Source organism: Electrophorus electricus, chromosome 2, assembly GCF_013358815.1.
Source record: "Electrophorus electricus isolate fEleEle1 chromosome 2, fEleEle1.pri, whole genome shotgun sequence".
NCBI lineage: Eukaryota > Metazoa > Chordata > Actinopteri > Gymnotiformes > Gymnotidae > Electrophorus > Electrophorus electricus.
This window is the reverse complement of record NC_049536.1, coordinates 927074-942231: the sequence shown is the minus strand read 5'-3', so window position 1 is coordinate 942231 and position 15158 is coordinate 927074.

The window sequence follows — 15158 nt, the reverse complement described above, 5'->3', positions numbered from 1 at the left end:
CACTCTTACCTCAACTCCTTAATCACAAAAACAGAAATACAACAACAAAGCAAAAAGAGCACAGCATCCATCCCTACAACTCCAAACAATAAGAAAAGAACAACACTTAATGTTTCTGAAAATCAAATATCTGTATATGACTGTATATGACAGATAGAAGGTTAATTATCCCTTTAACCAATCAGGTTGTCCGTTGTTTTGACCGTGTTATTTCTACAGCTCACTGGTTATTAGTGTGCCCTCATGCGGGTAACCTGAAAAACAAATTTTAACACCACAGCACGAGGAAACAACTCAGAAAATCACAAGGACATAACAAGGAGTTACAGAAAAAAAGATATTAGCCTTGGAAGTTTTTGAATATTTCAGCATGAGATTGTGAGGTCATCCACATGTTAAACACTAAAGGTCTGACCATGTGGTGTGGAGGTGGGGGTCAAACACAACCTGTGTTAGTTCATGTCTATGATGAGATAAGATAAGAAAAGACTTTATTATCATTGTACTTGTACAACAAAACTTAGCTCACAGAGGGACCAGCAGCAATAACAATAATAAATAATATAAGAGATATAGAATGGAAATAGAAATATTAGCAGTGCTACATATGTATACATCAGACTTAGATGTGCAAACAATGAAGTGTAAACAGGAAGTGTGAACAGTGAAGTGAGTGTAGGAAAATGGACTGTGTTGTTATGGGGCATAAACATGTTCTCTTTCCTAAGAATGAGGCCTTTTGTTTTTCTTATTTAGTTCATTTAATCAGGGTAATGATACACTCACCACCACAAGAGGAATGAATGTTAGGTGGTGTTGGTGTAGCTGCAGGAAGAGTGAGCCACCAACCTGGACAGCAGGGGGCGACATAGTCCACCTCAGCAGGACTTTCACCAGATGTTCTGCTCTGTTCAGATAAGCTCACTCAGGCACAAGAAACTGTCTGATAACATTAATAAAGATGTTTATCTCTTATAAAAGAGCAGACAATGTCCAAAATGAAGCTTTATTTCAGTGGAAGTAACAGAAATGCCAGGACACAGAACAGAATACAGACAGAGCTGCTGCATTCTGCTCTCCTGCACTGGTCAGAACTCCCTCCTTCACCTCTGAGCCGCCCAGTCCATCTGACCACTCACACTGAGTTTAGTGCCTCATCTACAAGTCAACCATAGTGATACATTCTGATGAAGCTGTCATCCAAAAACCTCTTTCACATTATAGTGACCACACACACACACACATGCACACACACACACACACACACACACACACACACACACACACACACACACACACACACACACATGCACAACCCTAAGATTCATATTTCAGAAATGGATCAGTTTTTAAATCTTCAATTACTTTTCCCATCTTTACCCAAAATAAAATTTACATTGTATGGAATTTAGCTGACACTTTTATCTAAAGCAGCTTACAATTTTGAATGAATACAATTTGAGCAACTGAGGATTAAGGGCCTTGTGTAGTCTGTCTAACGTGAGTGTGGACTGTGATGATGGTGTGTAGTCTGTCTAACATGAGTGTATGGACTGTGGTGATGGTGTGTAGTCTGTTTAACGTAAGTGTGGACTGTGATGGTGGTGTGTAGTCTGTCTAACATGAGTGTGTGAACTGTGTTCTTGTAAGGACCCAGGTTGCCATGGCAATGAAGGACTCCATTCTGTGTGATTACAGCCACATTGTGATGTTACCACCACGTTGGCCCTGGACATTCAAAATATCTCTGTGGCCAGTGATGCCTCTCCCTCTTCTTACTTTTGTCAGGTCCATACAACATTGTGCAGAACTACTACAAACGTACATGTAAAAAAGTTGTGTGCAGCAAACGATACTGAAGTGCAGACATCACATGAACACATTACATACCTCCATATATTTATGTCACATAAAGACAGATAAACTCACCTGTTGCATTTTATAGTGCTTATGCCTCAAGGGTGAGTTCACAATTAATCATCCACGTGATCATCCCAATTAATCATCCCAAGTACATTTGACACCTGTGTTTGATCAGTTGGATCACAGGTGAGAGGTTTTGAAAGGCAAAGAAATGACATCATGTTAGGTTTCTCTGTCTAATGTAGAGAAGTGTGTTTAGTAGGAGTGACGTCATGTTAGATTTCTGTATCTAATGTAGAGACTGTGTTTAGTAGAAGTGATGTCATGTTATATTCTGTGTCTAATGAAGAGAAGTGTGTTGAGTAGACATGTCATGTTAAATTTCTGTGTATAATATAGAGAAGTGTGTTGAGTAGAAGTGGTGTACGTGTGTAGTGATTTGAGGCTGAAAATGTGCTTATAGATGTTCAGATCTGGACTGAGGTTTTGCTTCTTGAGTGTCAGATCTCACTAAATTTGAGTTATTTTTAATTATAGTGTGTAATGAATCATGAAAAACTAATATAGAGACACCACAGAGAGTATTTGGTAGACATGAATTAATACAGAGAGGTCACACACAGTATTTGGTAGATGTGTATTAATACAGAGAGGCCACAGAGAGTATTTGGTAGAAGTGTATTAATACAGAGAGGCCACAGAGAGTATTTGGTAGACGTGTATTAATACAGGGAGGTCACTTTGCATGTGCAGCACCTGCTTCAGTGCTCTGGGAGTGTTTATAGTCTTGTGAGTTTAACACTTCATGACTGAGAGCTGCCTGTCCCAGCAACTTCTGCCACAACAATGATGACTTTGATCCCCATCTTCATCTGCACACTGCTCCTCTGGACTCAAGGTAACTCACTGCTTTACCTCTTTGGTGAACTATCCATGTGACACAGGTCTACTACTCTTATTTAAAATTCAATATTCACAATGTTAATACTACTAAATAAAAGCATATGTACAGTTAATTGTTAACTTTTTTGTGTTTTGTATTCATTCTTTAGGATCCAGAGGTCAGGTAACAGTGACTCAGGATTCAGTGAAATCTGCTCTTCCAGGAGACACAGTCACCATCAACTGTAGAACAAACCCTGCGGTGTATACTAATAATAATCTCGCCTGGTACCTGCAGAAACCTGGAGAAGCTCCTAAACTCCTGATCTACTATGCTACTAGCTTACAGTCAGGAATTCCAGCTCGTTTCAGTGGTAGTGGATCTGGATCTGACTTCACTCTGACCATCAGAGGAGTCCAGACTGAAGATGCAGGAGATTATTACTGTCAGAGTAGACACAACATTGGTGGTAACTGGCCGTTCACACAGTGTTAGAGAGTCGTACAAAAACCTCCCTCAGTCAGACTGCACATAGACTGCACTGCTGCAGCTGGGACCTACTGCAGGTGTTGAGGGGGAGGATGTGATACAGCGCAAGACAAGTTTATTTATGTAGCACTTTATACACAATGATAATTTAAAATGCTTCACAAAAGATTATTACATAACAACTTTATTACATCCTTAGATCTATCGTGTTAGGAAGGCTTATGTAAAAAAAAAAAAAACTACACAGATAAATAAAATTACTGATGTAAGGGGAAAATATAATACAATGATAAAGTGGTTATTAATTACAACAAACTTCAAATGGAAGGTGCCAAGAAGAAAGCTCTAAATACACTAGGATTTACCAAATGTAGGTAAAAAATTAAAAAACAGAAAACTGACCACTTTAAAAGACATAAAAGTGAATTCCAGTGCTAAAATTAAAAGTGAAAAGTTAAATGTGAAGGATGTTAAAAATCTCTCTAGGCGTGACTAGTTCACTGCTTGCTGATGATCTCAGAGGCTTGTTGGCTTTATACTGCACAAATAGATCACAGATGTATTTCTTTAATGCACCAATCAGTACAATGACACACTCTGTGGAGGACAGGAACCATACCACACTCACTCACTACTGAATACACACATCTGTAAATAACTATAAAGCCAAAATGCACACAGCACTGCAGGTCCACTTCTGTGTTCCTGCCAGGACATGCCCATGGCACCAGAGCACCCCTTGTGGTGATAAATAAAAATGTCAGATATCAAATCAAAAAGGCAATAAAGGTCTGACCCAACCAGTGTCCTTCCTGTTACATCCCAGCCATTTCACACTAAGAGAGAACTTTCCTACTCCCATTAACAAAATATTCTGGCAAAATAAATGGACATGAGGCCGTTATCAGTGAAGTCACAGAACCTCTCCTTTAGTGACGTCACAGAGTATAACTGTGGGAACTGTGGGTCATCCCATCAGAATGAAGAAGATTCCAGAATACCAGATGATCTTCCAGACTGAATTATCTTCTGTTTATTTTGAAGGTACATAGATGTGTGCGTGATGTGTATCAGTTTGGTTGAATATTTATTTTGTGTTCTACATGTAGTCATAAGAATACAAATTGCATAATCAGATCATACACAGAAAACAGGCATATTGGCTCCCTGCATTTTATTCAGTTTTTGACAGGCTAAGAAATCTTTACTCACACTATCCCTGAGCTCCTGTCTGTTAAATAGTGTAATACATCTGAAGATATCTTCTGGGATAATAATACAAAATAATAATCAAACATCACTACCACTACAACAGACAACATTCAACTCCCTCAAAACAAGAAGGCTATGTCTCATGGTTTTACTGAGTCTTAAGGCAAGATTTTTGTGCTTAAAGTGCATTTTCAGATAAGATTTGAATATTCCATATATAATATGGGGTCCGTGTGCTGGATTAAGGCTGGTCTGCAGCGTTTTCAGTATGGGGTTATGTGCTGGATTAAAATTGGCCCAAGGATGTATGGGCCATCTTACTACAGTGTAAGTTAGTAGGGAGATGTGTGTTCCTCCCTAATGCTTGAGCAGAGCCTACATTACCACCTTGTGAAAGCAGCTGTTCTCTGAGCATATGAACCAGTGCAGGAAGCAAACAGACAGAATTTTAGATGCTAAAAGAATAACCCCAGCCAGACAATTGTGGAATTTTTCAGAGAAATGTTTTATTAGAGAAGTGGTGTGCTGCTTAACTACCACATCTGACCAAATTAAAGAGCTCATACTGGTTGAAGAATTCAAGAATTGTCTTCCTGATAACATTGTAATGTATTTAAATTTTTTTTAAAAAGTGTAATCTATCTGCTGCTTCGATGCTTGCAGATGAATTAGTGCTGACTCACAGAAATGTTTTCAATGCACCTGTTTCCCATAGTGAAGCTCCCAGTCTTTCAACTCGCTCAAGGACTCCTGTGAGCTTCCCGAAATCGGATGCCCCCTTTTGTCTGTTTCTGTGGAAACACGAAAGTGCTTCTACTGCCATGGGCGTGGACACATTATAGCTAATTGTCCTGCGCTTAAGCGCAAGAATGCATTAACAGAAATGGTAAGTGCAGTAAGCACTGTATCTACAGATAAGCCTACACTTCTTCCCATAGATGCTGGGTTTCAGCCTTTTCTTTCTGAGGGATCTGGTTCTCTTTTCAAAGCAGATGAAGACAAACAGCCCATCAGAGGTTTACGTGATTCGGCTGCTGCTGTGTCTCTTATCTTGGATACTGTGTTGTCTTTTTCAAATCAGTATTATTGTGGTAGTGACAGGTTAGTGGAGTACTCAAGTTTCAAGTTTCAAGTTTGGTTTATTTGTCACATACATAGTCATACACAGTATAACTTGCAGTGAAATGGTTGAGAGTGCTCTGTCCAAACTGAGGAAAAAAAGAAAAATAGGGAAAAACAGGGAAAAACGGGTGCATACTCCGGCTCCCACTGCAAGACATTTTCCTAAGAACTGACAGAATCACAGGCATGGTTAGAGTAGCTTTTCCAGTGAATTGGGTGTCCTTTATATTAGGAAATGACATTGCTAATGGAATTGTATTCCCCTAACCTGAAGTAGTTCGAAACTACTTCAGGTTAGGGGAATCCAACTCCACTAGCAATGCCCTGTTGAAGATGGTCTTGTTGCCATTAAACAGGCAGTATTTCCTGCTTGTGTATTAAAGTGTGCTCAAGAACACAAATTGTGGAATACTCTGTCGTTGGCTGACACATTTATGAGTGATCCCTCTGTCCTTAAGTCTGCTCTTTCAACATCCGACAATGTGTGTGCTGCTATTGATAAGCCTGTTCTCTCTAGCTCCATTTCAACAGAGCCTATAGATTGAGCTGTGTTGATGTCTGCATAAAGGACAGACCAATCCCTTACAAACTGCTTTGAGTTGGCTGAAGGAAAAACAGGTACCCTCACTCAGCAACAGCGCTACTCCATTCAAGATGGTGTGTTAATGAAGACCTGGTCTCTGTCTACTGTAAGTGAAGGGTGGGAGGCTGTCCACCAAATAGTCCTCCTGACACCATTTAGGTCTCATGTTTTGTATTTGGATTATGAACATCCACTTTCTGGACATGTAGGAGTTAGGAAAACTGTTCAGTGCATTTTGTCACATTTCTTTTGGCCCTCTGTAAATGGCAACATAGCCCATTACTGTCGTTCTTGTCACACTTGTCAAATGGTTGGAAAACTTAACCAAGTGATCCCTTCTGTTCTGCTTTGCCCCATACTAGTTGTTGGTGAGCCTTTTCGAGTGATTGTTAGTAGATTATGTTGGGCCCTTGCCCAAGACCTGCTCTGGAAATAGTGATCTTCTTACACTTAATTGTGCTGCTTCTTCTCAATAAAAACCATGTTACAGATGTGTAATAAGGTCTGTTAAATTACATTTGGGGATAAGTTTTATTTTGTGTGTGTGTGTGTGTGTGTGTGTGTGTGTGTGTGTGTGTGTGTGTGTGTGTGTGTGTGTGTGTGTGTGAGTGGATGAATTTGTGTAGAGAGATGTCACTTTGCATGTGCAGCACCTGCTTCAGTGCTGTGGGAGTGTTTATAGTCCTGTAAGTTTAACACTTCATGACTGAGAGCTGCCTGTCCCAGCAACTTCACCCACAGCAACCATGACTTTGATCCCCATCTTCATCTGCACACTGGTCCTCTGGACTCGAGATAACTCACTGCTTTACCTCTGTGGTGAACTATCCATGTGACACAGGTCTACTACTCTTATTTAAAATGCACTATTCACTGATTTAGAGTAACTAAACAAAAGTATCTGTACAGGTAAATGTTACCTTTTTATAATTTTATTTATTTCTTCCCCAGGATCCAGAGGTCAGGTAACAGTGACTCAGGATTCAGTGAAATTTGCTCTTCCAGGAAACACAGTCACCATCAGCTGTAGAACCAACCCTGCAGTGTATTATCACAGCAGCTATGGACATTATCTATACTGGTACCTGCAGAAACCTGGAGAAGCTCCTAAACTCCTGATCTACTATGCTACTAGCTTACAATCAGGAACTCCAGCTCGTTTCAGTGGTAGTGGATCTGGATCTGACTTCACTCTGACCATCAGAGGAGTCCAGACTGAAGATGCAGGAGATTACTACTGTCAGAGTGCACATTACATTAGTAGTAGCTGGGTGTTCACACAGTGTTAGAGAGTCGTACAAAAACCTCCCTCAGTCAGACTGCACAGAGACTGCACTGCTGCAGCTGGGACCTACTGCAGGTGCTGAGGGGGAGGATGTGATACAGCACAATGACACACTCTGTGGAGGAGAGATGCCCCATCACACTCACTCACTACTGAACAACACACATCTATAGAAAATCACTCTTCTAGGAACCACAACACACTGACTCACAACAGTACAATGTTAGAATTGACTTTTATTTTGTGTGTTTGGTATTACATCTGAAAAACTGTACAAGCTGTATGTAGAGGGTTAAACATATTATCTATGCCCATGAGCTGATCCAGGATCAGTGTATCTGGTTCCTCTTCAGGCCTTCAAGCTCTGACTGAGTCTTTAATCCCTTCAGACAGCTGCAGCTGAAAAAAATTATACCCCATTGTTATTATTCCTCTGGAGAAGTCATCAATCTGCTGATGGAGCTCCTTCCAGTTTCCTCTGTTGTGTCCAGTTTACCCCTGTGTCTCTCCAGTTTACCCCTGTGTCTCTCTCCAGTTTACCCCTGTGTCTCTCCAGTTTACCCCTGTGTCTCTCTCCAGTTTACCCCTGTGTCTCTCTCCAGTTTACCCCTGTGTCTCTCTCCAGTTTACCCCTGTGTCTCTCCAGTTTACCCCTGTGTCTCTCTCCAGTTTACCCCTGTGTCTCTCCAGTTTACCCCTGTGTCTCTCTCCAGTTTACCCCTGTGTCTCTCCAGTTTACCCCTGTGTCTCTCTCCAGTTTACCCCTGTGTCTCTCCAGTTTACCCCTGTGTCTCTCTCCAGTTTACCCCTGTGTCTCTCTCCAGTTTACCCCTGTGTCTCTCTCCAGTTTACCCCTCCTCTCTCCAGTTTACCCCTGCCTCTACCTAGTTTATTCCTGCCTACCCCCAGTTTATAACTCAATAATTGACTATACTAACATTAGTAACACCTATTTTCATGAATCCTATAGAAACATACAACAGAACTAATAATTAGACTGTAATCTTCTGGATGGAGATCTCAAATGTTGTTCCTGGGATCTGCTGGAGCCGTTCTCCCAGTATGGGGCTCACAGCCCGTAGTGCTCTGCTTACTAAGGGACACAGTTCCCACTGCTCCTGCTATTTAATGGCCCCTCCCACAAGGGAGGAAGGGAAGAGGGAAGAGACACAGTTTTGTTGGTTTGTTTGGCTTTTGGTTGCAATTTTGTATGACTTGTGTATGACCTTGTTTTCCCCATTTTTGGACTTTGTGCTTTGGCTTCGCCTCTTCTGCTTCAGTAGCTGTTGCACATATACCTGTAGATATTGGACAGAGAGTGTAAATATTGTTTTGTTTGGTGCTTTGGTGTTGGATACTGGTGGTAGGGAGTGACTGCCATTTTTGTTGGGTGTGGGTTTTGCTTCTGTTTATCTGTCAGGTAGGAAAGTCTGTTGTATGTTTCTTTTGTTTGTTGGGATTATTTAGTGTGTATTTTTCTTCCATTAGTGTGGATTTTGTTTATTGTTTTGGCCTGGGTCACTGCTGAAGACATTGCAGCAGTAAGATTGTTTGTAAATAATATCCTCTGTGAAATACACCAAAATAAGACTTCCATTTGTGCTTTTGTTTGTTTTATTGCTATTCACTTTTTACAGCTTACATTCTGTTAGCAATTTATATTTCGTTTTCCTTGTTACGGCCTCACAGCCTGGACGTGGTTGTAACAAATGCCTTAATTCTTCTGAGGAGATCTTCATACTCCACACGCACTCCAGTTGCATTGGATAAAAGTCCAATTACGCATTCTGACATTGAAGTCATAGCAGAGAACTTTTTTTTGCTGGTCTTGCAAAAAGTGAGTGATGGTGATTCCTGCACTGATGAGGACATCTGCAAAATCCTTGATTTATATAAAAAGGAGATGCAGCCTGCTAAGTCCAGTTCATCTGAAATATGTCAGGCAAGCCAGACTGTGAGTTTGCATTCAAGGGTTCGGAGTGATGAGGTCAGCAGCTGCACCTCCTTCCCAGTACTCAGAGTCTGAAATCAGCACAGCAACAATGAACTCTGGGAGATCCCTTACCACAGACAGTCAGGTAGTGAGTGACGTCCTTCCCACAAATGCATCACTGCAGATGGCACGAGGTACAGCCACCCAAACTGATTTGAACCTTAGCACAGGACAAAGCTCTCCATCAGTGTCATCAACAGACTTGAAGTGTGCTGCTGCTAATATTACAGTTGTTGATTCTTTGGATAAGATTGTTGAATCAAGTGTGATAGGGAGTGACACTGACTCTACTACAATATTTAGTGCTCTTGATTCATTTTCTTGGGTTTCATCCACATGTAGCCTAAGTGGATCTGATATTTCAGAAGTTCCAACAAACTGTGGCTTGTTTAACAGGGTACGTAGGTATCTTCAGGCCATATTCATGAGTTATTTTAAAGAGCAGTCCTCTATCAAATGCGAGAGCCAGCCAACCTCCCACCACTCTGCTTTGCAGCTCTCCAATGACCATGGTGTTTCCCTGGTTGATCTTATTGTAACATACACAAACAATATAATCAATGAGATTATAAATGTTTATTACTCAGAAATATAATCTGAGTTTTAAGAACCTGTGAGACCTAAAGGTTCAAAAGAGATTCTAGTCTCCCACCATGAAGCGCATGGTATAATGGAGAGTTTGGAAAAACTCGCAAGTAGCAGAGCTTCATCCAGGAGCAGTGTGAAGAACTGAGATCTAGGAGGAAGGAAGGACATTTCATTCTCTAAGATGGACATGGTTTTTAATAAGATATTCCTGTAGGCTGCTCATCAAATCAGGTTGAGGGATTTTTCAGCAAGGAGTTCCAAAGTAAAATAACACAGGTTGTCACTAATTTTCTCCTGAGAACATGAGAGAAATTTTCTGGCTCTGTCTCCAAACAGTGTTCCAAGGTTTCCAGCCCAGCTGTGAGTGGGGTACGTATTTATTCCACAATAAAGGACCCAGTAACTGACAGCTGTTTCATGGATCCAATCTGTGTGGTGCTGAAAAGGAACTATGGGTTCCATTTCAGTATTCCAAAGAAAGTTACTAATATCAACGTTCACTGGAAGGTAGGTATAACTTTTTATATACCTCACACCAGTCATGTGAAATTACATTATACACTGCTGTTCCACAGCTCACTGGAACAATGGATTATTCTGAAGGAGCACTTTTGGCAACTTTTGTGAATGCTGATTGTTCAATTTGCTTTGTTTAATTCTTGCTCTTCAAGAAGTCAAATAAAGTGAACCCTGTTGGCCTGGTAGCTGATGACCACAAGCCCAGCCCCTCCTCTGGACATCTTCAGGACTATAAGTCTATCAGGCAGAATGCTTGTGTTTCATTTTATTATGGTGACTGATGCTGCAGTTCTGATTAATCTTATCTTTTGCAGCTTCACACATAGAACAAAATGCTTTTGCGTCCTCTAGAAAAAAAGGCTGTAAACTTCTGCCTCGAAAGTGTTCAGCGATCTCCAAAATCATGCGAGCCTCATTCAGATGCATGGCTAAACCATCATAAACACTGGTTCATTGATATTGATGAATAAAGGCTTTCTGTAGCTCAATCCTGGATTAGTATTTATTTAATAATATGTGGATTCTTCTTAGTTAGGGTGTTGTTGGGAGCAAAACACTTGAAACCTGATATTCCATGTCCCTCAGAAATTTCAAACTTTTTTTTTTTAGGTTTGATTGTGTTTTAAATGTTTTAATATACCATCCAAATAATTCTGTGATTATTTGTATTTGTCTATGTCATGTAAATGCTTGAGGCCCTAGGCTACAAAATACAAGACTCAGGCCACTCCCACTGTCCTGCTTGGAAATAGAGACCAAGATAAAAGACAGCTCAGAAGTAAGTAAAATTTTCAAAGCTCCAGAAGGGCATAAAGATCAAATCTGGACTCTGGATTCATAAGAGATACAATGGGGAGCTCATAATTGAAGCTATACAGTCTGCTAAACAAATGTTAACAGCAATGGCATCAAAACTGCAGACATACAAAAGAAGCAACAGCCAAAAGAGTAAATGCTTCTTCAGCAATGAACCAACCAAAGTGTACTTTCAGTAGCAGTGCATCATAACCCTCACTGTGTATCCACCCAGAGATAAAACAACAGCACAGAAAGAATATATGGGAGAATGACTCATCACAGAACACCAGTGCTCAGTGGTTAGAAGATCTCAAAGCAGAGCACCACAATCTCCCAGAGCAGGAAATGGTCAGCTTTACAAAAGCAGGTATCCAAAAGTGGGTCAGAAACATGAAGAACGTGGCGGCCCATGGCCCTGATATGATCCATGCCTACAGGCTAAAAAATATATAGCTCTGCATGGCTGACTAGCAGAACAAATGAACTACCTGCTCCCATCTGGGCTGACTAACAGAAGAACCCCCACTAGGGCCAAACACCATCCATCTACAGATCAGTAACCTGCCTGTCCACAACATGGAAGATCCTATCAGGAATATTAGCCACCAAGCTGAATGATGATATATGTAATGTTATGTCTGCCTGTGTGTCCGTCTTCCCTGAATTCCAGGTTTTGCCTCTGCCTCTCCGGTATCCCTCATCCCAATCCACACCAGGTTTCCTGGTGAGCAGAGCACCATATAAAAGGAAGAGGAAGAGACAAGGGCTCAGCTTAGGATTTGTTGGAGAAATGATTGTTGTTGATAGTGTTGCTGCATTTTGATCTTGTTAGTTTTGCTTTGTGTGTATGACTTTGGATTCGCCACTTGATATACGGTTTTCTTGGTCCCTTTTGGTTTGATTGCTGTATAATGTATGTTATTTTGTATCTTGTATATATGTCTTGTCCTGTACATAATTATACACTGGTTGTAGGGAGTGGCTGCCATTTTGTTTGGGTGTGGGTTTATCTTTGTTTATAACAATGTATTCATTGTATATTTCTTTTTGTTAGCTTAGTCAGTCTTCTTTTTGTTTCTAGTGTGGTTTTGTTTGTTGTGTAGGCCTTGGTCACTCATGACGCAATTGCACCTGTTTATTGTCCTTAAAGACCAAAACTTGTAAATACACTAGATCGTTGCTGTCAACTTTGTCTAGTTATTCATTCCATTACTAATTTCTACTGCTGTAGAAAGAAAGAGACAATGACTGGGTAGGTGATGCACCTACCCAGGACCTTCAGCAAGAATCATGTCATTTCAACTGGAAAGGTGTGGTTGGCTAATAGTACAAATAGAAAATGTCTTCAGACCTGGAGGACACCTACTAATACCTTGAAGAATCCCTATCACACGGGAATCATTAGGCAGCAATGAGATGGATGGCAAAATTCAAGTACCTCTGTAGGGTAAGGCAAGTCCTCAAGACTCAGTTGACTGGGAGCAATAAGATCATGAGCATAACACGTATGCCATGCCAGTGATCAGCTATCCAGCAGGCATGATAAGTTGGCAAAGAGAAGAACTGCAAGCTGCCAACATCGAGACTAGGAAACAATGTATGGGACACTCCACCCAAAAGCTGCAAACACCAAAAGGAATGAGGGTGAAATTGACTAACCAGTTGACTAAACACCATCTACCTGTAACTCCATTAAAAACAGCATCTATGCATACCTCCATCAAAAACATCATCTATCTATACATTGTGGTGGAATTTTGGATATACAAAAAGTCAGACGTGATTAAAAGAGTAATTTAATAAGGAAAATAGGACATACAGAACACAGCTGTGTGAGAACTAATGCTCTGAAGCAAAAGCTCTAAAGGGGTAGACTGGCTCTGCTCCTTATACCTAAACTTCACCCCCAGAGAGGGATGCTCTGTATCCCTGTTTACCCATTCCCTGCTCCTTATACCTAGACTTCACCCCCAGAGAGGGGTGCTCTGTAATCTGTTTACCCATTCCCTGCTCCTTATACCTAAACTTCACCCCCAGAGAGGGGTGCTCTGTAATCCTGTTTACCCATTCCCTGCTCCTTATACCTAAACTTCACCCCCAGAGAGGGGTGCTCTGTAATCCTGTTTACCCATTCCCTGCTCCTTATGCCTAGACTTCACCCCCAGAGAGGGGTGCTCTGTAATCCTGTTTACCCATTCCCTGCTCCTTATACCTAGACTTCACCCCCAGAGAGGGGTGCTCTGTAATCTGTTTACCCATTCCCTGCTCCTTATGGCGATGAACATTCCTGCAGTACCAGAGCACTCACCAGGACAGACACAGTTTGCAAGATAAGCCTAAGCCTAATTCCTCTTTTACGACACATGCGAGGTCACGACACATGCAGGTCATAAGGCAACATTGCCACAGTCGTTTTGTTCACACAATATACAGAGACAGAGTGTGCAGACTGAACTATTCATATGGGATTATATGATGAAAGGATTAACATGATTATATATGAATCATTACATACGAATCACACGATAATACATGATCGAATAATATTTTCCATCACAACATCCATCAAAAACACCATGTACCTGTACCTCCATTAAAAAAACATTTACCTGTACCTCCATTAAACACCATCTACCTGTACCTCCATCAAAAACACCACCTACCCGTACTTCCATCAAAAACACCACCTACCCGTACTTCCATCAAAAACACTACCTACTTGTACCTCCAACAAAGACACATTAAACTTACATTACTTAGCTGATGCGTTGTTCTAAGGTAACTTACAACTATGACTGATTACAACTTGAGTGTTAAGAGCTTTACTCAAGGGCCTAACAGTGACAGGCCTTGAACCCACAAGCTTCTGAACACAAATCAAGTAGCATAACCAGTAAGCTACCACCACCCCACCATCTACCCCTACCTACATCAAAAACACCATCTATCTGTACCTCCTTCAACATCTTGGTCTAGGGAAAAGGAATATACCAGTATTTTGTCAAGGTAAACAACGATGGATATACCCAGATCTAATTAATCTTCTGAAGTCTCAGGGCATTTTCTCTGTTTTTGCATACTTTCTTAAATTCACTTTAAAGGTTCTTATAGTATGATACCCATATGTTTTACATGAAAATGTTTAGACAAATCTCAGCTCTATTCCTAATGAGGTACCATTTGACCTAGAGTACTGCATAAAGAAATATCAACTGTTTGAAATAAGTTTACCAAACTGTTTGGGTCACAAATGTAGTGAAATAAAGTAGTATAGAAATATGTAATAAATGTAATAAATGTTTAAAATGAAAATTGTACAATCATTTATGGATTAAAAGTGTGGTCTGTCACATTACTTTCACCAAATCATAGCAGGACTGACATAAAATATGACTGAACAATGACTTTAAATTAGATATTAAGCCTTGCAGAATATCAAAATATAAACCTTCATGTGTACAAATGAAAAATGAGCAATATAACTATAACCAAAATATGCCAAAAAACAGAAAAGTCTCATCTGCACAGAACAGTATTCAGCATAGACAAAACATGTCAGTCCATCCATATACTAAACTACCTTTTACACTAAAACTTCTACAAAGTAAACTTTTGCTATTTGATGGTCAGTTTTCTTAAACAAAAGTCATGACTATTGTATTACAAATCAATTTCACGAATTATGCACAAAAGCAGCAATGAGGATATTTCACCAGGAGGGCATTAGGAACTCTGTGGTCCCAGCAAGGCTTCAGCCTGCTGTCCTTCTATACGTAGAAGACACTGAGGTGGAGGTGGAGGGGTAAATGTACTCCTGCTCTAA